The sequence below is a fragment of the Nylanderia fulva genome, unplaced genomic scaffold (assembly GCF_048542155.1).
Source record: "Nylanderia fulva isolate GAGA-0341 unplaced genomic scaffold, ASM4854215v1 Scaffold1, whole genome shotgun sequence".
In the NCBI taxonomy this organism is placed as follows: domain Eukaryota; kingdom Metazoa; phylum Arthropoda; class Insecta; order Hymenoptera; family Formicidae; genus Nylanderia; species Nylanderia fulva.
In genome coordinates, this window is record NW_028189192.1 from 7,642,607 (window position 1) to 7,665,671 (window position 23,065).

Consider the following 23,065-nt stretch of genomic DNA (forward strand, 5'->3'; position numbering starts at 1 on the left):
ATATTTTATTCTTATGTCCTATTCTTTCAAATCTCTTCAAAAATTTATATACTCATATATATATATATAAATATATGTATATATATTATATACATATATTAAATCGATCGTGTACCTATATCAGACTTTGTGCGATTTTTGCAAAGATGAAGAATTTTGAAGATTTAATACATATACATATATAAAGTGTGCTGCGAATGTACGATATATCCCGCGAATGAAACTTCCCGTCGTAAAATTCCAAAGTTGGTAAATGAGAATTTCGCCAACTTTTTGTAATAACCGATAAAATGCATATAGAGAGGTACGGAAAATCCGAGTCGGTTCGTTACTTATTACAGTCGATATCGCCGTCGCCCAACTATAATATTTATCCGCTCGCAATCTTAAGCTATATATAACGTTCGTAATGACTTGGTGTCGCGCTGCACCTTCGATCCCGCGTCGAAGTTCCTATCCCCCGAATAAACAGCGGATAGCGATACCGGCGCAATTAAAGGTGAAACAGGGAGAGTATACGCGGAAGGACGAGCAATTTGTACGGATACTATTGGCACTGCGAACTTAATCCCGCTCGGCAAAGTACACGAGGAAACACGGGGGCTCTTCGCCGATATCGGTCAGAGTAATTAATCAGTGCCATATGGTAAGCCCGAACGTCGACGGCTCGACGACGGCAGAGCAATTAATAACGTTTCCATTATCAATCGTGCGTAGTAACCGCGATGTTTTAACTTTCCCGCCGACGCGGGAGAGCGAGAAAGAGAGACGAGTTTAGTTAGTCGTCGGGAGAAACGTCGTTAATAACTCTTTCTTATCGATCGTCCATCGGCGAAACTTCCAACGCGGTGGTCTATATAGCTCTAGAGATGCGTCTGAGACAACCTAAGTCCTCTTAACTGTGCAGCGAGTCTTCGGCGATTTACATACCTAATTTGTTTCGCGTTTGTATCGCGCAATTCGCGTAAATCGAAGAATCAGTCGTGCAACTGCAGGATTTACAACTGATATATGCAAAGTGTCTCGGGATCGCTGACCTGAATTTCAACAACGTCAATAATATAGTATATGTATACACAGCAATATTACGTATCGTACAATAGCATGTGTATACGGTGTATTTTTATTTTTAAACAACTTTAAAGATTCAAAGAATGTTTTATATTTAATGAAAAGGTAAAGTTAACGCAATTGTATGGTATACGCTCTACAAGCTCTATTTGTATATCCGTATTATCATTTTATAAAAATTTTACATCCTTAAATTTTAAATTTTTATAAAACGCTGACCTACAAAGAGATTTAGCGCTTTATAAAAAAGTATAATTTTTTCAAATAAAAAGATTGATTTTGCAAAAAAAAAAAAAAACTTGTGACACATACCCGATATTAATATTAAATTATGTGCACTCGATTTGAAATCCTATTTATGCAACATACTCATATAACATTATTATCGTCTTCAATAAAATGACAGTATACGTGACAGTATTTGGACTAAACGAGTCTATAATATGTATAACAGAACTATCGCGTGTAATGTATAAATAATCTAAGTTAATTACTCGGAAAATATACTTTTGTCCTCATTCGAGAAATCCCAGTTAAGTTTAAATAATCAATAACCGGTCACGCGATGCGTACTTAATGTCAAATAAAATAAAAAATATACACAGAATGCTAAATTTACAAAGAAAGCAATTGTACGACGATAAAAACTTGATTTTGCTCGCATGACGGTAGAGATGCGCGAATAAATTAATTTAATCAGGGAAATGCAAGCGATTTAGAGGGCATTCCAATTACGAACAATAGTGCAACGATGGCACACGTGTACTCACACACATATGCACATACATACCTACATATACATACATATGTACACGAACGAGAGAGGAGCAAAAGGAAGCATCTTACCGTACGTAATCAAACACAATCATGGATTTGTGCCACCTCGCACAGTAATTAGTGCTGAAAATTCGCGTCGGAATTACCGGGGCTATAAAATATAGCTGCTCTATGGCATAAAAGCTAATTAGTGGCACGTGCTCGCAGCAACGAGATGCGCAGGATACCTACAATTAGTAACGAATCACGGCAGCTGCGTCGACTGAGGGGAATTCATCGAGCGACAGCGAAAAAAAAAAGTATAAATATTTCGCGCGGAAAACAAATTATTTCCACGTATCATTAAATAACAATCTTTAGAAAAATGTCTTCATATGTCATTATATGTATCGAATGTCTACTCTAACGGCTTTGACTATGAACGCGAACGTGTTCTTTACGCGTCGTGATTTTTCTAAAATGTAGCAACGTGAAAAAAAAACGAGAAACCACACGGGGGATTGTCACTTAACCTCCGGTGCCTTTTTTTACTCCAAAATTGAATTGGTACGGGACAAACGGAAACGAAATAAACTGGCCTCACTTTCACGCTCGGCCGCGAATGTTGCGGCGTTGTTTACAAAATAAATAACTATGTACACACATGTGTGCAGCTGCAACGTGACGGGGCATTTTTGCAAACGAAAAAGCCCGTGCTACTGATTTTTGCAGTTTTCCGAGGTCGGGTCTGGCCAACGATCGATTTCACGCGACCAAGCGCGATGGTTCTTTTATTTACAGCGTAAATTTTTATTTTTCTTTGATCCGATAAATAAACCTTGTAATAAGCAACCTAAACGCGCCCGCGCGCGTAGTTTACCGATTACGAATCAAAATTCATTCATTCTTGGCAAATAGTAATCGCGCGAGCATTGAAATTATATAAAATATATATAAATAAATATAAAATATATGTAATTACGTTTGGTACATTTTGGATTTAACTGTACGTAAAATAAAAAATAATGATATGCGTTTCAGTATTTTTCATTAGAAACTTTTAATTTTATTTATTTTACAATGTATAAATCTCGGCCGAGTTTAACTATAAAGATGGAAATATATATATGCTTGCTTTATGTACGCGAGATAGATTTTCACGCTTTGAAAAAATTATTAAAAAAATAGTGAAAGCGCACACAGTAAAGAATATACACACATGTTATGCCATATTCTGTTTTGCTGCATGAGTTTTATAAAGTGTTCCTACATTTAAAAAATTTCTTTAAAAGAAAAAGAATGAAACAATTGTTTTTAATATTTTGATATATATGTAATTTAATAATTGAAATAATTTTCTCCTCATATAAAACTATTTTGTCCAAATTATAAACTTATTTACATAAATAAATAAATACCTTTGCTGACTGTATTTTCTATATTGTTTGGAAAATATAAACATTAATTAACGTCTGGTGTTAAATTTAAAGAGTGATTTATGTTATTTATATATAAGTACACATAATTTATAATATGTACATAAATAAAGCTTGGATTTGAAAAGCCTTTCCTCCAATATTAAATTTTGGGAATAATTTATATATGTACATAAATAAAAATAAAAAATGTATTTTTTTGACATATCCCATTTGCCCAAAATATATTATTCGCCCTTATAAAATTGGAAACAAGAATTACAATATATATCTGTATAATTGTATTTTGTGACACATATATCCTATTTTTACGTGACATAAAAACTGAGTGAGACGATAAAAAGCGAAGATTGACAATTTCTGAAGGAATCAATAAAATCGATGAAGGAATTTGGCGAATAGCAATAATGTTAGCATGATTCGAGTCTCGCTTTGATTTCCATGTAACTACATGCGATACCGCGAAAGGAAGGGGAATATATCTTCGATAGGATAAGCAGCGACTACGAGTGTACAATGGTGACTGGGAGCCCAGTAGGGTGTCGAATCGAAGAAGGAGGGAATCGCCCAAAGCAATCCGAACCCCTGCCGAACCCGTGTAACAGATTCACTTACCTATTCGCCCCTGCGTTTCCAACCTCGCTTTCACCCCCTTGGAATCCTTCGCGAGTTACGAGACGCGTCAGTGATGCTCAAATTGGTACACTATTATATTGTTTTATTTCCCACTTTATATATCAATCATATCTGCGATACGCGTTGTCTAATAAATATATATAATATTTCAAGGAAAAATTAGAATGTTCGTTCAACAACAATGTAATCTCGTAAAAAAATGTTTAGAATATTTCCTGGCTATTGTTAAATAGCAACAAACTCCGTTGAGAGAGAAGAAATTCTTTTGTAGCAGTTTTATTTAAAAATGATTAGATCGCATTGTGCAAAATTGCGAATCATTGTCGTAGATGCGCGTCAAAAGAAGACGAGCTGGTATACGCGAGAAAGCGCGTGATGAAGGTGAATGAAGGCGGTGAAGATAGCGTAAAGGTGATGAGAAATAGCCAAGGTTCACAGTGCGTGAATCGGATGCGGCCTCGGGATGATAACGCTCGTAACGCGATGCGTGTAACGAGAATACGAATGTGAATTTGCATGGATATGAGAAGGATGGAACGGGTAGAATATACAAGAGATGGGAAGATAAAGGAAGAGTGAAACAAAGGGAGAACAAAGCGAGAAATCGAGGAAAGAAAAAGGGAACCGAGGGAGGAGAGAACGAGGAGGGAAAACAATCCACGTACGAAGTGAGAATGTCACAGAGATAGGCAGGAATGGGACACGAGGAAATGAGAGCGACTGTCTCTCTACGCTTTTTCGCGTGCGCTTCCGTTTTGCTAGAAAAAGAATATGCGATAGAGACAGCGAGAGAAAAGGAGAGAGGACGAACCGATGCATGTAAGGAGCGAAAGGACGAAGACGAGAGGGAGAACTTGAAGAGATCGTGTAGCTGGTGGAATGAGAAAGAGCGAGAGAGAGAGAGAGAGGTATTCGACCCTCTATAGGGAAATATCCATAATGCGCATTTGCAATTTCAATGCTTCGCCGAACCCCGCCAAGTTGCCGAAGCGCAGCCAGCAGCAGCCTCAACCCTCTTCGTGCCAATCCGGAGCATCGCGGTTCTTCCCGCGTTTCACCCGCCTTTCTCCCTTCTCTCGTTCCGGGGTTTCTGCGCCTTCTCTTTTCCTCTCTCTCTCTCTCTCTATCGCAGAATCCCATAACGCCTCGAGCAACCTCTTATGTGCAACAACCCAATCCACATACTCGAACGCGCCTCCCGCGCGATCAAATAGATTCCGTGTGTGTTGCCTTTGGATTTTTGTTTCCCGATTTTTTTCTTTTTCTTTTTCTACGATTGTCCTTCGACGTTGTCGTCGTCTCGTTTGCTTATCGTCCCGTTGCTTGAATATCGGGCGAATAAACCGCGGATCTCTCACGTCGAAATATCGACAGAGTGCGATAGATGCAATTCAATTATCGGATTGTTTAAATATGTACGGTTAAATTTGCATGTGACACTGTCGTCGCGCGTATTAAACGATGGCGAATGAAAATAGCGGAGAATATGTAGGTGTGTGCGTGTGTATGTGTCGGTGCGAGAAGCTTCTCTCTACTTAGTATACCGAGAAATTGCGAAATGTTTCGGAACTAGATATGTGTGCGCGGATTATCTTAACGCGCTGCGGTGATAATAATAACTGTAACAATAATCTTATATACCGGGACTCGTAATACTATTCACAATTGTTACGTAAGAGTTACGTTATAAGGTGAATTTTATTCCGGCTTTACGTTGAACTCTCTAAGCTCTAAAACGCGAAACTATACAATATGGAATGACACAACTTTCGTATTGTTGAATTGTTGTAATTAATAGGAAGTAATTTTTTTATATCACCGATAACACGGGTTTTAAATAAACTACTAAAAATTACGTTATATATAGGTACGTTTTTTTTTTTATGATCGCGGATTAATAAAAAAATAATCAATCTACATTCATCTCGGAAAACTAATTTTTCTCTGTATTAATTTGCATGATTAACAACTTTTTCTACGGTTTTTTTTTTTTTTTAAAGAAAATACTCTGTTTACATATGTATTTCGAAACATTCATCTCGGTATTCAAAAACACAGTAGCATTCGTGCTGCATTTTATTTATCTACGATTCCATATACAACAGGCAGAAAAATGTTGAACTTACAAGGTAATAAACAATTACCATCTGGTATGGCCACGATACTATTTCTTCCCATACGAGGCGTATCAAATTAAATTTTTACACGCAAAATTTAGAGAGCCACGTTCCACATACAGTCAAACTTTTCAACATTTTTCTCGTTACACATCGCGTTGTCAAGCTCCAAGCGAAATTGATAAAATCTCAACATATTTTACGATCCGATTCTAAGCGACGCAAATTGTTTGAACAGCTGCTATACGTTCGCGTTATCAAATAATATATGATTAACATCCGAAGAATCGTGCGGCAATTAAGATGATCGAAAGAGAGATGGAGAAAAAACGTTCCACATACAGTCAAACTTTTCAACATTTTTCTCGTTACACATCGCGTTGTCAAGCTCCAAGCGAAATTGATAAAATCTCAACATATTTTACGATCCGATTCCAAGCGACGCAAATTGTTTGAACAGCTGCTATACGTTCGCGTTATCAAATAATATATGATTAACATCCGAAGAATCGTGCGGCAATTAAGATGATCGAAAGAGAGATGGAGAGAAAACTGGCTGCCGAGAAAATCTGTCGTTGGAAATGAGAGGACGAGCTGCGAGAGAAGATGAGATTCGCACGTGATGACGCACGACGGAGAGCAGACAGAACGGAGTCGTCGAACAGACAGACAGGCCAGGTGGCCGCGAGAGGCATGAGATCACTTCGCGAAGTGGCACGTAACGCGCGCGCCGGCCATTTCGTATGGCCGGACGGGCCGGGAGGTCGATAAATCTGACGTCGATTGAAATATTGCCTTCTTCGAAATCCCTCACGGCACCCCGATCCCGACTCACGCGCTCCCGCATTTCCACCCTCTCAACTCTTTCATTCTCCTCGCGCATTTTTCTATCCCTTTCTTTTCTTTTTTTTTTTTTTTTTTTTAACCTGCCTCGCCGCGCGTTTCTGCTTTCACTCCTTCGGCTTTTCTCTTTATCTTTCCCTCTTTAATCCCCCGCACACGTTTCTTTTTCTTTCTTTCTTCGTTCCTGTATTCTCTCGCTTGTCTTCTCTATCTATCAAGTGTTTCCTCTCGTTCCATTTCTCTCTCTTTCTTTTCTCTCGCTCCAATCCTTTGTATCACTCGCGAAAAATGCATACGACAGACCGACCGAGAAAGGGGAAAAGTAAATTTTACGGGGGGTGAAAAGTAATGACCGCGATATGAAGCTCGGTGAATTTCATTTTGTCGTCTCTTACAATAATTCTCCGTTACGTCTCTCTCTTTCTAATCCTCGCCCGCTTTTGTCTCCTCTTCCATTTCACGAAGAGCTATCGATATACATTCATCGTCGAATATTTATCAGCTACTGTTAACTCATCGTGGTATATGTATGATACTAAAAACGCGGCACACCCTTGGGACCGCGCCAGGATATTGTCTAACCGCAAATCCAATTATTCGGCTAACGAAGTAGATAATACGATAAAACGTTTCGAGACACTAGTGCCTGCGTATAACATGCAAATGTAACTTCCACTGTAACTGACGCGAATCATTTTTTTGTCTTAAAGTTTTCCTAAGATTTTCTTGTTAGAGAGAGAGAGAGAAGATTAAAAAGCTAGTGAAGAAAATCACGAAGCATTTGTCTAAGCTTCTTAATTTTCTTAAAATTAGTTAATACCTACATTTAATTAATTATTATGAATTGTAATTATATTATAATAGTATTATATTAAAAGTATGTGTTGTTGATAAGCAATAATCTTCTCTATTGTGAATTAACACAAATCCTTATACGCTATGTTAAAGTATTTTTTAATAGTTTTTAACATTTCGCATTTAATCGGATTAAACGGATTACACGAGAAATGTAGATATTAAACGACGATTTCGTATATAAGCTTTATTCACGAAGACGCGTGGACAGCTTTTAATATTTACACCAATAAAATAATAATTACAGCAAATCTGGAATAATACACGCGAATAATATATATTAAAGGAATGCTTATATAAAAATTGTATATGGTAGATCATATAATTAAATAATATATATATTAAATTAAATTTTTTTCACCATTCCAAATTTATTTTCTACGGAATTTGGAATTGTATATTAAAATATAAAATTGTTATATTGATTGATTTACATCACCATACATTTTTAATAGTTCAAATAAACGAGTCAGTGTCTAACTTTAAATCATGCAATAGTTTTCGTGAACAGTCGTAATCCGTTTTATTTTCTTTTTTTTTTTTAATAGTCACAATATCGCCCATAATATATTGTGATTTAAAAATTTTTCATATATTACACGTATAGAATATCAGAAAATGAATTGTCACAAATGTCATAAGAGCTCATGCGCTCTGTTTTCATTAAATATTTTATTAACTTTTTCCTTCCACGTTGTCTTGCAGGACAAAGGTTTCTTCGAGCGTAAGCAAATCGGGCAGATTAAATCAACCGCGCCTCCGATCGGTTCGTTAACCTTAGTTTAATTTTAAAACACGGTGCGAAGCATTAAGGCCATTTTTTGCACGCGATTTGCGCCTGACTGACTGAAGAGCGCGAAAACAAAACGAAGATACAGAGAAGAATGAAGTGAAAAATACTGGCAAAATACCTTCGATCGCGTTCTAGCTGTTTGTTGCATAATTTCCGAGAAGCGCCTCTCTCTCTCTCTTATGTTGCTTCAATTGACTGTTTTGATTTTAATTATATTTAAAAATATGTATACAGAAATAAAAAGAAAGGAATATTCTGATGTGCAGAAGCCCTCTCTCCCTCTCTCTCTCTCTCTTTCTTTGAATTGTTTGACTAGTTGCATTGTAAAAGAATCTCGTTTTATTTCGTATAAAATGTGACTGAAAGACATTTAAATAATTTTTTCTTCTCATAAATTTATAATGAATTAGTTTCAATATAAAATGAAGTATGTTGACAAATATAATTGCAAAAAATATTCTTCAATTCTTTTACTTTAAACTTCAAAATTTGTTTATAAATAAATTTGAAAAAAAGATTCTGAGAAAATTTTACATAAATTTCAAATAAATTTTAAAAGTCATTCGAAGATCGATGCATTAATCTTTTCGTGTTTAATATATTATCTTTATCATCCGAATCTGTCAAATCATCGAGGAGGGATACACTTCACAGATGCATTGTGTATAGCAAACTCATCGGAAATAACAAAAATATATCATGACTCATATATCGGGAATCGATAGTATATTTTTTCGTCAGTAGATTACCGGCGACAATTCTCAAGAATCTTTATAGCCATTCGTCAGCCTCAATTTTCGTCCGCCGCATATACCTTCATCCGTGTCCTCCACCGATCTTTATTTACTTTTATTCCCTCCATTATTCGAGCTTTTACTGTGCCGCCGATAGAAGCAGGGGTTGCTCGATAATACACACTTTTATTTTCATTCCCACGCCCGAGTGGCTCGCTCTCGAAGCAGCAGCAGCAGCAAGCCGATATACCACTTGTTCTTTTCACGTCATTTTTAACGAACGGATATGATATCCCCATAGTCTTGCTATAATGCAGAATAATCAATACCGGGGCCATCGCGCGGCTGTGTGCCGACATTTCGATGGATAGGATATTAAAAGTTTGACGTTTCGTTATCGATGGCTCTCGTAAGTCAGCAAGTTGGTTGAGTTGCGACTAGTTTTGTGGTCGATGAAGGTATGAAAGAAAGTTTCATTGCTACAGTATATTCTTTATTGACTTGATATGAATATCAATAAGATATTATATTATGCTCTTTAGCGCAAGAGGGAAATGCATGTATATTACAACAATATCGATGAAAATGATTTTCATGAATCATTTCCAAAAAGATCAAAATTTCATGAATATAATAAAATTTTAGTTTTTATTTTTAAGCAAGAATTGAATGATGCATTGGAAAAACTGATCATTTCTGAAATTTATCCTTTTACAATGGCAAACATTAATAAAAAACATTTGGCAATCTGTATTTTTAATTCTCCATAAATTTATTTTCGTTGTGCACAAGAGACATAGTTCCGATGGGAAATGTTTAATTTTATATGTCGAATAAAAAGAGAAATATCGTTCTATAAAATTTATTGGCGCAAAGCTGTTTCAAATAAAAAAAAAAGCAATTTAAGCAAATCGATGTACGTAGAATAACAACTTTTATCAAAGCATATCTGAAAAAAATAATTTCTATATTAATTTGGGATAATTAAAATAAACATAAGAAGGAAATAGAAGAGACAAATATATAATTAATGTGTATATATACAAGTGATATACCTACATTCCTGCGCCAACAAATAAGAGTCATAGAATTTACAAGTAATACAATATCAAGAGTTTCGAATAAAATAATCCGGAAAAGATAGAGAAATAGATTCAGAGCTTCATAAAGTTTCCATCAAACAGAATGTTTTAATAAGGCTTGTAAGTAGTATTCGATGTGTCAGGATATAAGAGCTGGGGAAGATGAAATGCACAGCTGTGCGTAAAAGGGATAAAAGGGAAGGAAACGAGTATAAAAGGGAGGCTGCTGCGCGGAAAAGCGAGACGGTATGGTTGCGCACCAAAAACTTTCGAATTCACCGGCAGCCGGATGCCTGTAAAAATACGAGGCTAATTGTAACGCGATAAATGTACTTTTGCAGTTGCAAAACTCGCTAGAATAATCATGTAAAAATTGCGTCAATGATTAATCGCGATAAATTGACAATCAATTTGCTCGCAGCAGAAAGTCAAGTAGATGCACCTTTAACTCTCAAGTAGTCGAATTCAGATTAATTTTTACAATGAGGCACTTAAATATCTTTGATACAATTAATTGCCTCTTTAATTAATGCGTGTAATAACGTATTATGTCGATGTACGCATGTGTACATATGCGGTTGAATATAAATACATAATTTCTACATAATAAATTTATGATTACTTTAAGATTTAAGGAATGACTATTATCTCGCTTCTTGCTTAGACAAGTATATTGCAAGTAAACTTAAGCTACAAAAGTTCTCTCTCTCCTCCTCTTAATGACTCCCGATATTTACTCGATGTAAAGATCTCGACTATGCAATCAAGTCAAGAATTACTGACTATACCTACAGGCTCTGTACTTATAATGAAATAATGAATTAAATCGATTAACTCTTTTAAGCTCGTTGAGAGAACGTCTCTCTTAAATTCCCTCTCTTTCTCTCTAAAACGGAATTACCGGATATTTCCAGATATTTGTCATAAATTGGAATAAAGTACCTTGTGTGCGCACGCGTTAATAGTATAAGTCGGAGTTTATGAAAGAGCCATCGCGCGCGTGTATATATATATATATATATATACGTATATATATATACGGATATATCAAAGTGAAATCGGGTCAGATTGTTCAGTTGTGCGACCTGCAACTGGCACATTGTACGTCCCGTCGTCTCGTCGTAACTTTACACCGTAATTGCCATCGCCCGACGTCACACAGCGCGGTGGCAAAGTTTTCGTGGCACGGTAATAGCGACGTTGACCGGCGAGAGATGAATGTTATGCAGCAGCGATCGCGTGAAATTAGTTCCGTGAATAAAATCAGACGCGCATTTTATATCGCGCACAATTCTCACGATCGTCATCGTCGTCATCGTCGTCGGCGTCGTTATGACGTACATTCACGCAATAGAGATCAAAGTGAAAAAAGTTCCTTTTGTTTCACGACTCTCTTTTTCCCCCCTTCTAATTTTACGCTCCTCGAAAATTGGCTCGTGTATTACTCGAACGTACAATATGGCTACAAACGAGCGATCGGCACTCGCGCGCCACGCAATCTCCGGAGATTGAGAGGGTATACGTGTGCTCGTGTAAATCGGCAATTTTTCTTTGTTATTCGCGGAATAACGTCACTGAATAAAATGCGAGTAGAACTGTCGAGAGAAGAGTCTATAGACGAGTCTGTTATTTCTCTCTTTCTCTCCCACGTGAAAGTTCTTACGCGAAAATGGTGATTTAAGAGCCGGGAAAGTCCCGATGTTTATATATATGTGTGCCATCCCGATATCGCGCATCGCTGCTGATACTTTGTCGATGTGCGCGAGGATACACGCGCGCAGATTACCGTCACGACGTGTATTTGTGTGTACATCATCCCCGGTGTCCGTCAAATAACCGTGCACTCGAATACACAAACAGGCATTCGATTCGTGCCGTAGATAGGGGTAGTTACAGGAATCTATTGTACTCTCGAGAGGTCGCGCGAGGCTCGGACGGAAAAGGGAGCGAGAGGATGGGGCTATTCGATGGCATATACGAGAAGAGGGGTCCAAGAGGACAGGGGATAGAGAAAGCGTCTGGATGAATGGCGGCCGGTGTTGCTGGTGGTGGTGGCTTTTAGCTGGGCGCATTCAACCGCGAGGGTTAGCCGGGAGTACGGTATTAACGCATCCGCACGCAGGAGGCGGGAAGAGGATGCGTCCGTTTCGCAGAATCGGCTGTGAAACGTATTGCCTATACGATTGCGACGCTAGTATTCGTTTAATGCAGTTTATCGCCGGTGGCCGTCGCCTCGTGCGATGCCCGAGTTATTTCTCGCGGCTTTCCGAAACCTATAGAAGCGCCCGGCAGGTCTCTGCATTCGCGAGATGATTTCTCATTCTTCGAATATTAAATATTCCCAATTGCAAAAAAAAAAAAAATGCAATTCTTTATAGTTATTTCAATGCCTACCTATTAAAAATATTCTACTCGTAGAGAAATTTTGACGGAAGATAATCGTTTATTGGATTGAATATTTATTGTTGATTTAATCTTCTATTTTAAATTATGATGAATTTAGCTTCAATTTTCGATCAAAATAAAATAATTATTAAGTATCAAATTAAATTAAGTAATTAACTTCTCAAATTTCTACTAAAATAAAGTCCAGCAAAAATTAATTAAAATGATTTATTAATTTGTCATAAAAATTTCTATATATATGTATATTTATATGTAACTTTTATTACATGTACAATGCAAACTAATTTCACTAAAATAATTATATATTTATTTAAGCTATTAGTGTTTAGATATTTAATTTAAACGTGACTCATTTCTTAACATTACATTTTCTACAAAATAGAGAGACATTATTATACTACAAAAAAAAAAAATTATGACAAGTCATCAGATTTATTTATCGACTAATATTTACTCCGCTTTACATCCGTATTCCTCCCGGGTGTCTCGCGGACACGAGAGAGACTGTTATCATAAATCTCTCATTAAATCCTTTTCACGAAGTTACGAGAGTGTTGTTTAGACATGAAAGAATACAGATATCAAATGGTATGCACTCGCGTAACGATGCAACGCTTTCATTTAGATAACAAAGGGAACGAGATTGCCATCGTCCATGCACCATGCGCAGGGTGTCCAGGCAAGGGGTAGAAAATAATCAAGCGAAGTGTACGCACGGAAAAGGGAGGAGGAAGGGTTGAGTTTGGGAGGAGAATGAACTACGCAGGCTCGGCCGACTCTGAAATATGTTATACGCCGTAGGACGCCACCGCGGCGGCGGCGGCCCGTGTTTGTTTAATTTGGTTTAACGCATTCGGAGCGAGGGTCGCGCATCGACCGAAACGTCGAGCTCCACCTTCGTTCTGTCCCGTTTTCGTTCAACGGCGCTTCCGTGCGGAACCGAGCGTGCTTCTCGGGAGACGGAGAGAGCTTTAGCACACATCCATTCTCCACCTTCTCCCGCGAACAGATATTCGATGATAGTGTAAAATAGATATGGGAACGCGCGCGCGATGAAACGCGAAAGTTTGGCGAGCTTAATCGTGTAAGTTTGGCGATGATGGATTTCGTCGATGGGGCAAAGTGTTGAGTTTCTTACTCCCGAATGTCGCGTGGCGAAAAGTCCGAGAAGCACGCGGACGTAAAATATCGCGTAACAATGTAGGTGATAAAATTATCGAGAGACGCGTATATATATATATATACATTCGCGCAAACATTTCTGCCTCTTCTCGTGAAAACGCGAGAGTGCTCGCTCGGAACTTTTGTTTGTGCGAATTATAACTGTAATACGGATCACGGTTTTCGCGCAGTGTGTTCTTAAGCATATCCCTCAATCTCGACGTTAATTATACTCTCACGCGGATCATTTCATTTTCTCGTCTCGTTGTTCAATGCAACGTAACGCTTGTATGTTTACCCGTGTAATAATCTGTTAATAATCTGGTCGAGCGAGCAATGGAAGAGAAAGGGACGCGAGCGAAAGAGAGCGCAAGTGGGCGAAGTTGGTGTGTTTCATTGGGACTTAGAAATCAAATATTTGCACGACTCGAGCTTCGCCTCGGTTTACACGGCGAAGCTCGCGAATCCTAAATACTCAGCATTTACCTCGACTCGCCGGCGCGGCGGAAAACCGGGAGACGGAGTGAGAGCGTGCGAGTGACGGCTCTCTGGTTATACGCGAATACCGCGAGAGGGTTAATTTGTCGGCTCCGCACGTTCGCGGCGCAGATTCGAAAATCGCGAGCCCCGCGCGATTATGCTAGGCGTGCGGCGCGTCAAAATAGCGCTGAATCAGCGGCCATTAAAGCCGGTGCGAGAGAGAGAGAGAACGGCCCTTATTATTGCGAGTTAAATCGTCCGAGCGTTTATCCTTCGTAAAGAGTCGCTGCGAAGACCCTAATTGGCCTCCTCGCACGATCGTCGTGAGAATGGTATCAACGTGTACGAGAGCTCGAGGAAGCGTGGCGTCGCGTCGGGAGAGTCTACGATCAATTTCCGCTCGCGAAGCAAATATAAGCACACGAATTTCAGTTTATTTCAACAAGAATATAAATGCACGTTATTTTACCAAAATTAATTCCATTTTGCATTTCTTTCTTAAAATTGCATCGCGTCACGCAAAAATAGAACTGCGCAATCTAGGTATTTATAATGATGAGAAAATATTCTTCAAACTATATCCGTAGACAAATTTTTAATAAAAAGATATTCTATAACAAACAATTTTGCGCGCAATATTCTTTCTTTCTTTCCGAGAAAATAACTTTCCGTGTCACGCTCTTCCCGCTTCTATTATATATACATATATGTAGAGCTATATGATTAATGAAATTCAGCCCGCGACGGAGATCGTGATATATTCTCGCGTTTCTCGTGCTCCGTCGCTCGTAATCGTGGCCGGTCGCCTTCTCTATTTAGGGACTATTTGATGTGGATCGCGCGCCAACACGAAGGACGGTCGCCTGGGGTTCGTCTCCTCTAGCCGACCGGGGCCAATTTGAAACTTTGTCGGCAACACATCAGGTCAGAGAGGAAGGCGAATCTTGGCGACATCCGGATCGTACGGGTTTGTCTTACGGATCGTGCTCGATTTACGCTCGAGTTTCGCATCGTTTCGCACAGTCGATCGTTATACATCAAGATTCGAGAGTAAAGATAAACTTGCGAAATTCGCACTAGATAAAAAGAGATTTTCGTTGTGCCTTTTCTCCTTAATTTATATTTGGTATAAAGTAATAGATTCAGAAAACGTAATATTTTCAAGCGAAAAATGTTATTAATGTAGAATTTATTTAACAAGTTTTTAAAATATATGTGGAACTTGTCAAACCCGTCAACTTTTTTTATTAATTAGCAATATGTAGTATAAGAATTTTTATATATTCATGAAATTTTTCATTAAACCGATTTTGATCAAAATAAGCAAGAAGATAGAAACAAATGTGCACAAACATGCATAGATATATCAGTGCGTTAGATTTTCTCAATATATTTTGAAACCTTTAAAATACGACCTCGACGAAAACGTTTTCATATTCGCATAAAGAGCGATGAAAAATGAAAACGAGAGTATATGCACAGACAGGTCGATCTCTCCGTATCTTCGCTTTCCCAGAATGTCCATTTTAATCTGTTCAATTCCATGATTTGTGACTTCTCTAATCCTCTCTTATTCGCAAGCAACGTTTATTCCTCCGATATAAATAAACTACGGATTTCCCTGTCGATTATGTATAAACGTCGCGCGCGCAGATATTTTGTTGCTTTAATGTTGACCCTAAATTTAATTTACGGATCGCCACATATATTTTCATTCAAGTGATAATGTCGGAATGAAATATGATTAAATATATCAAGGCGGACTAACATCACAATTATAATTCGACAAAGAATTTAAAAAATTAAACCACACGCTTTACTGCATTACTTGTTTATAATCATATATATTACGCTTAGGATAAAAAGTTTCTAGAAAAATTTCTTAAACTTGGAAAAGGATTTTTAAATGCACGAAAGAAAAAAATAAATTCTCAAAGTATTGTGCAAACTTTATTCTGTATAAGTATAACGAATATATTTGCAATGTAAACGCAGAATTCTTTCTACCGCTATGAAGTGTTACTAATTTAATTAAGTGTAAAAAAAAATTAATACCTTGTGCAATGAAACGTTCTCAAAAACTATCATAAGATTTCGCGAAAACTGTAGCTATATAAAACTGTCAACTTTATAACAGCTGTACTTACTGAAGTCTTTTGAACCTTTTAGAGATGCCACTCAAGATTTGATCACGTACCGCTGTATAAAAAAAAAAGAAGTATTTTATATCCACCATTGTTTGCAGAGACCCATTGCCAAGAAGGGTGGATATATACACACTTATGTCATTCCGACTTTTTTATCGCATATAAAACGTTTTGCTTTATGAATTGCATCGTGCAAACTTTTGCGACAAAGACTAAAAATAAAGAATTCCATATATAAAACTGCGTCATAAATTAACGAACTGCTATTATAGGATTGTTCGAGTACTTTAGCTGCTATTATTTTGTCGATGTGAACGTCAACATAATAATCAAGAGTCATACAGAGCCACGCAAGCCTTAAATGTTTAATTATCCGTGTAGCTAAAATTCCTCGTAAATTAGAGACAAAAATACGACGTATATATTATCCATCATCATCCGACGAATAATGTTAATTTTGCAAATAAATCTCCTGAAATATCCTCTCCATTTATATGACAGATATACACGGTGGCTCGTAATTGTTCACGCCATTATCTACTAATGTCGAGGCGTTTCCTTGTGTAGAGGTGCCAGTAAAACGCATCGTACTCCCGCGCGAATACTCAAATGCGCGCATACCTTTCCATCTACCTATCTACGGCACGTGCAGGGGATGTATCCGTTTCGTGTACACGGGAGAACCGAAGTAACTGCGGACAGGCGCCTACACCAACGGTAGAGCGGTATCTAATAGGCGGTTTTGTGTCGGTGCATAATGACTGGAACGATTGGAGCGGACTGAATATCGGTACTCCACGCCAGCGACGGCGTGCACGTTTATAGGACAATCGATGATGTATTAATGTCAGAGAGGCGCGCCTCTCTACGGACAGATCCGACGGGCGTTTGTCCGCTTGATACAGATTGTCGCTCGTGTACGCGCCAATTTGTCACGATACCAATCCGCCGTCGTTAAGAAACGCGTGACGAATTATTGTTCTACGTCGATGCGAGCGAGATTGATTGAATCATCTCTCTGGATATTTTCCACTAGTTTCGCGAAGAGATAAAAATTAAATTAATCTTTTAAAAATAAAAGATCGACCAATTTTTCCATACCTATATATATATTTATCTTTTTATATACGACTTTTCTTCGCGCAGACGAACAAGTAGCGAAATTATATTAACGTTTCCCGAATCGAAAAATCATTAAAAGATTAATTTAGCTTAGACGATTTTATACATAGGTTTCTGAAAATGTGTTATTCGCCGCGAGCGATTTATATCACTCTTAGCGACAGCGGTGGCAGAGAAATACGAAGATAGAAGTTTCGCATATAGAATATCAGGTTCAAGAAACTAAAATGTTTATGAAGTGCTACGGTTTCACACGCGATAAGCTTGCGACGTAGACCACAGATATATGGTATACGAGCCGCAGAAACAGGGCCCAGAGACATCAATTCGATAGCAATTCGAGGAGAACAGAGACGATCGGGCGTCGGTATCGGAGATAGTGGAGTCGGGAAAGGAAGAAGGAGGATTAAAGGAAGGTCGACGGGTTTCTTGGCCTAAATTCCATAGAAATCCAAAGGAACCAGCTCGTACATCGTCGCATTTTTTTTTCTTTTTTTTCATTCTTGCTACCCGAACATATTTTCGTGATTTTCACGGCAATCATTGACGTGCATTTTGCTCGCGCGATACTCGGACACGGAAAAGCATCCATCATGCACGTATGTAGGTTAGACGTGGGCGGTAGAGCGGATTGCCAAACCCGGATACACGCCGAATCGATGTGCGCGTTCGAGGCGGATAAGAGCATCCGGATATCGACGACGCGCGCGGTGAATTAAGTGCCGGACCTATCGAACCGATAACCGTTCACGGAGCTTCCAGGGCCATCTTTATATTTCAGGAGATTGCAGAGGGAATTTCATATGCGACTAGGTTTTACGATCAAGAAGCAAGAGCATTCGAATTACATATATATCATTAGCTATATACACACATCTACGTAGAGTCTAGCTAGAGGAGCGTGTAAAGCGCACGCGTACGCCGTTTACATGTGTCTACATATGCCCAAATACAAATACCAGGTTATTGTGTGTACGTATACACGAAGGTGTATATACAATTTGCAAATGCACACGCGGCCCGAGACACGCACGTAGACGGGCGGGGGAAAACACAAATCACCGGTGTAGAGAGGGATAATACCGAAGGGAGGTGCCTCCATGACATACGCGCGTAATTGAATCGATGAATGCGTGTGTGGCGTTATCGTGTGATGTTATAACCCTATACCGGAATCCAATAAAAATCGTTAAAAATAATTTCTATACCGATACTCGGTGCTTCGTTTTATTAGACAATATGTCGAATATTATTAATATGTTATATATGGTTGACGATTTAATGTGTGTGTGTGTGTGTGTGCTTGTCTCTATTCAAATTATTATCTCTCAGAATGTACGGAAATTTATATTCCGTAAAAAAGAAATGCAACTGATGGACATGACCAGAGATTTTGCGACAAAAATTATTGTATTATTAATTTACGATTATATAGCGATTTACGTAGCGATTACTATTATTCTAAAATATAAAATGATGCTAAATACTTTTTAGATTCAATTTAAGAAGTAATATTCGAAATTGTGATTCGGAGACCGTCGATAATAGGAATTACTACGTAAATCTGGAACAAGTCTATATATATATATACTATATGTTCAACTGATATCTTGCATAATGTATATAACATATGTGTTATATGTAATATGTAATATATATATATATATATATATATTTATTATGTAATATATATATATATATATACGTACAAAATATATATATATATATATTGTACGTAATGTGTGCTTCAGTAATATGTTAACTAATATCCTCCCTGTGAGCTACCTGGGCCACATAGTTACCATTTGTGCATACACACACGGGGTATGTATACAATTTGCAAATGCACACGCAATTCGATACACGCGCATAGACAGATTGCGACGCAAATCACCACCAACATTGATGGGAAAGTGGTTTCATCTAATTAAATCGATCATATTTTAAATACCGATTTCAATTGTTTTATTGTATTTTCAATATGTAGTTTAAAAAATAATTTTAGAAATGTTTGTTGGGTCAATCACATTACTTATAAGTTATTAATTTTACATTCAATTTTCTCTCGCAAATATATGTTCGAAAATATTAAAAAGTTATATAAAATTGTTTATATTATATTATATTCCAAATTGCGTATACGTCAAAAAGTCTACGCACAATACTTTACAATTAACTGTATATATATTTTTCGAGCTATTATATCAAGAAACGTGCTTTCACATGATAATATGTTTTATGTTATGATTATATAGTAATTGACATGATCGTTCTTGTTTTCGTAATTGCAGTAAGCGACGTAACTGATTACATTCATGAGGCTAATGCATCTCAAACAACAAACCACATAAATGAAAGTCACAAATGCATTTATGGAAAGGTATATCTCGTTCAACATTATACAAGTGCTTTGTATTATGATGCCTCAATTAACTAGATTATGTTAATAACACTATTTAAGTATACAAAAAAAAAACGTATATATTTAGGATGCGCCAACAGTTTTTCGCGAGCAAGCCTCTTGTAAAAGTAATGTTCGATGAAAGATTTTTCTCCGCAAATATTTCCAGTTCGTATATAAAAACCAAATATGCTTTCAGCATTGGTATGTATTTTCTCAGGCAGATCAAGAATGGGACTATTTTATTTCTCTCAGAAAGCGAATAGAGATAGAGTGTTCTATTTCTTTTCAGAAGCAGCAAAAATTTTCCTGAAACGTTTCCAAATATACGTTTGCTGTAAAAACCACTGTAAATATTATCCTCGAAATCTAAATATATCGATAAGCACTCTGAAAAATAAGAATAAAAAAAAATGACGAGATCTTTGACAGGAAACGTCAATTCTCAAGGAAACATCAACTGATTAAAGCAATATACCGCGCGTCAAACTATTATCTAATCTTGGATATTCATAAATCTATTGCAAATCAAACATTCGTACATGTTTGACGCGCCAAAACGAATCTCCCAAGTATTCAGCCGTTCGTGTCTCATACAAGACCAATAAAAATAAATTCGAGGAAACACTTAAGCATGAGGACTAGCCAGTCGCGAAATATCTTCGAACGAGTTTCGGTGGCGGTAGAAGGGACAAGTGCAAAAGGGAAATGGTGCTAAGGGAAGAGAAATACCGAAGAAGTTGGCGCGTACATTGCCGAGAGCCGGGCATTTTTGAAACGGGCGTTCGCGTGACTAGGTTGGTCGATGGTTCGGCGTCGTTCGCGAGAGAGACAGAGAGAAAGGTAGACGGAAGCGCGCGCGGAGTGAAAGCCAGACGCGAGAAAGAGAACGAGACAGAGAGAAAGAGGGTGGGCGTTCGAAGGGGTCGCGCGGGGGATGATGGTAGGTGTTCGTTCGTTCGGCGCTCCGGTTCTGGGGGAGGGCGCAGAGAGCGTACAGGAGAAGGCTGGTGGATCGATTCAGCCGCTCGAGTCGAGTCGAGACTACGCTTCGGGACTCCGCGTGCTCTGCTCTGCTCTGCTCTGCTCTGCTCTGCTCTGCGGCCTCTCCACACACGCGCACGCAAACCATATGCCCACACAGACACGCACAATCTTCCCCAAGGACGTGCGTGTGCGTGCAAAGACATCCGCGGACTGATCACCATTTCAACTTGCAAACGCAAGCAAAGAGAGCAAAGGGGAAACGGAGACGCGAATCGGAAAGAGGACGGAAGGGTTGGAAACTTTCTATGTTGACTTTCATCGGATTCGGCCCGATCTAGTTTTAGTCCGACGCGACTTTGGATTTTGTATCGCTATTCGCGATCGACTATCGTCGTTGATACGGACGAAAAATTGTCATTCGAGATTCGAGAGAAAATCAATGATGCATTTTAAAATTGATACTCTTCATATTCATGAGATAGGAGTGTCACACGGAATTTTTATTTAATAAACGCGTGCCTTATATTTTTTTCAAATTTTGAAATATTTATATTTTCATTATATAGGTACGTGATTTGCGTATTTAAATAGTTTCTTTTTTAAACTTATTTAACTTTCTACATTTAAGATGGATTTTAGAAAAATTCTATATTGAAAGGGAAAAAATATAAACTCAAAGTATCGAATAATGTTCCGAAAAATTAATAATACATCACATATATTAATTAATGTAATAATTAATGACATAATAATCGTTTTCGATGTCTAATAAAACAATTTAGAGAGTATGGGTATTTTTTTTTTAATATTTTAAGATCATGCTAGAGAGCGACTCACTGAGCAAGCGAATAACTTAGTCAATTCCGGTTGTATTATCACTTTTCAAGTAACTCAATGAGACTAGTTCATTCGGCTGCTCACGCCTCGTTAGCGCCGAATAGGGAGCAGCATTATGAAGCAGAGCACCTCCGTGGAATAAAGTGTTTGCAGTCATTCAAAATGCATTCATCCGATTTTAATACTTAAGTAGTCGAATGAACAAAACTAGTTGGTGTATTGAAATATAAAAGAGCTGAATGTGTGTGGACGGAGAATTAAAAGAAGAGAAAATTAAAGAAGAAAATAAGCAAGCTTTACTTTGAAGTTGAACTAATTTCTTTACATTCACGCACACGCACACACATATAGGTATGCACATACTTACATTGACGAAATATTAAATGGGATGTCATTCTCTCTGTTTTCAGTGTAGTAAAGCCGGTCGCGGAAGGAAGTTACGTCCAATCGATCGAATTCACGGTGCAAATTGGTGCGTTGGGAAACAGGTATTTATAATAATAGAGTGTAATAGTAAACGTGCAATTTGCATGCTACACGTTATGAGCAGCGGGAGAATGCGGGGCATAATGTATAAACTTTAATTACGTCGCTTCAACTCGAAATTAGAATTGTACTTAAGTTTTAATTGGATCGATTGTCATTGTTGCAGTAAGGCAAACTTGTGCATCATGATTGGCTTTTCAATTTTAGAGTACTCGAATTGCGTTTGTGTTTCACTGAAACTATTATGCAGTTAGCGAAGAGAGTTCATAATAAACGTAATAAAGTTATGCAAAATGCACCCTCTCCCTTCCGACTCGCCTTAAAACACATCTGGTGGTGTTATCACGCCGATGAAACCGACGTATAAAAATCATAGTCCACGTTGCAAACTGTGAATAGCACCGTCTAGTTTTCGAGAAAATTATTTCCTACATTTTTCACGCGCGCACCGACATCTCTATTTTGCGGTTTCCGCGGCAGAAAAACGCGCAAGGCGTTCCCAGAAACCTGTTTCAGTTTCCGATCTGAGAATGAAAGTCTATTTTAAAGTCTATTTTACCATACTGGTTTCCATTTGGCGCGAGAATAAAAAAATGCGAAGTAGAACGCGTTTTCTACGTCCATCTGTAGATGGACTATATATAGCGATAGATGGAATACGCATGCAAATAAATCAGAAATAGCTGATATATTCACGCATATCTTTGAACAAATT

The 23,065-nt window shown here is 37.9% G+C and overlaps 1 protein-coding gene across 3 annotated transcripts in view; it reads right to left on the bottom strand.

The window, feature by feature from the left end:
* LOC114931062 (uncharacterized) overlaps positions 1–23,065 on the bottom strand; it is a 252,494-nt gene that overhangs the window by 171,632 nt on the left and 57,797 nt on the right. The window contains exon 3 of one of the 3 annotated variants that reach the window (XM_085481011.1): positions 16,518–16,569. The exons of the other annotated variants lie outside the window; for them this stretch is intronic. The gene's annotated coding sequence lies outside the window, so the exon portion shown is untranslated. The remainder of the gene's footprint in view (positions 1–16,517; positions 16,570–23,065) is intronic. 3 annotated transcript variants of the gene reach the window in all.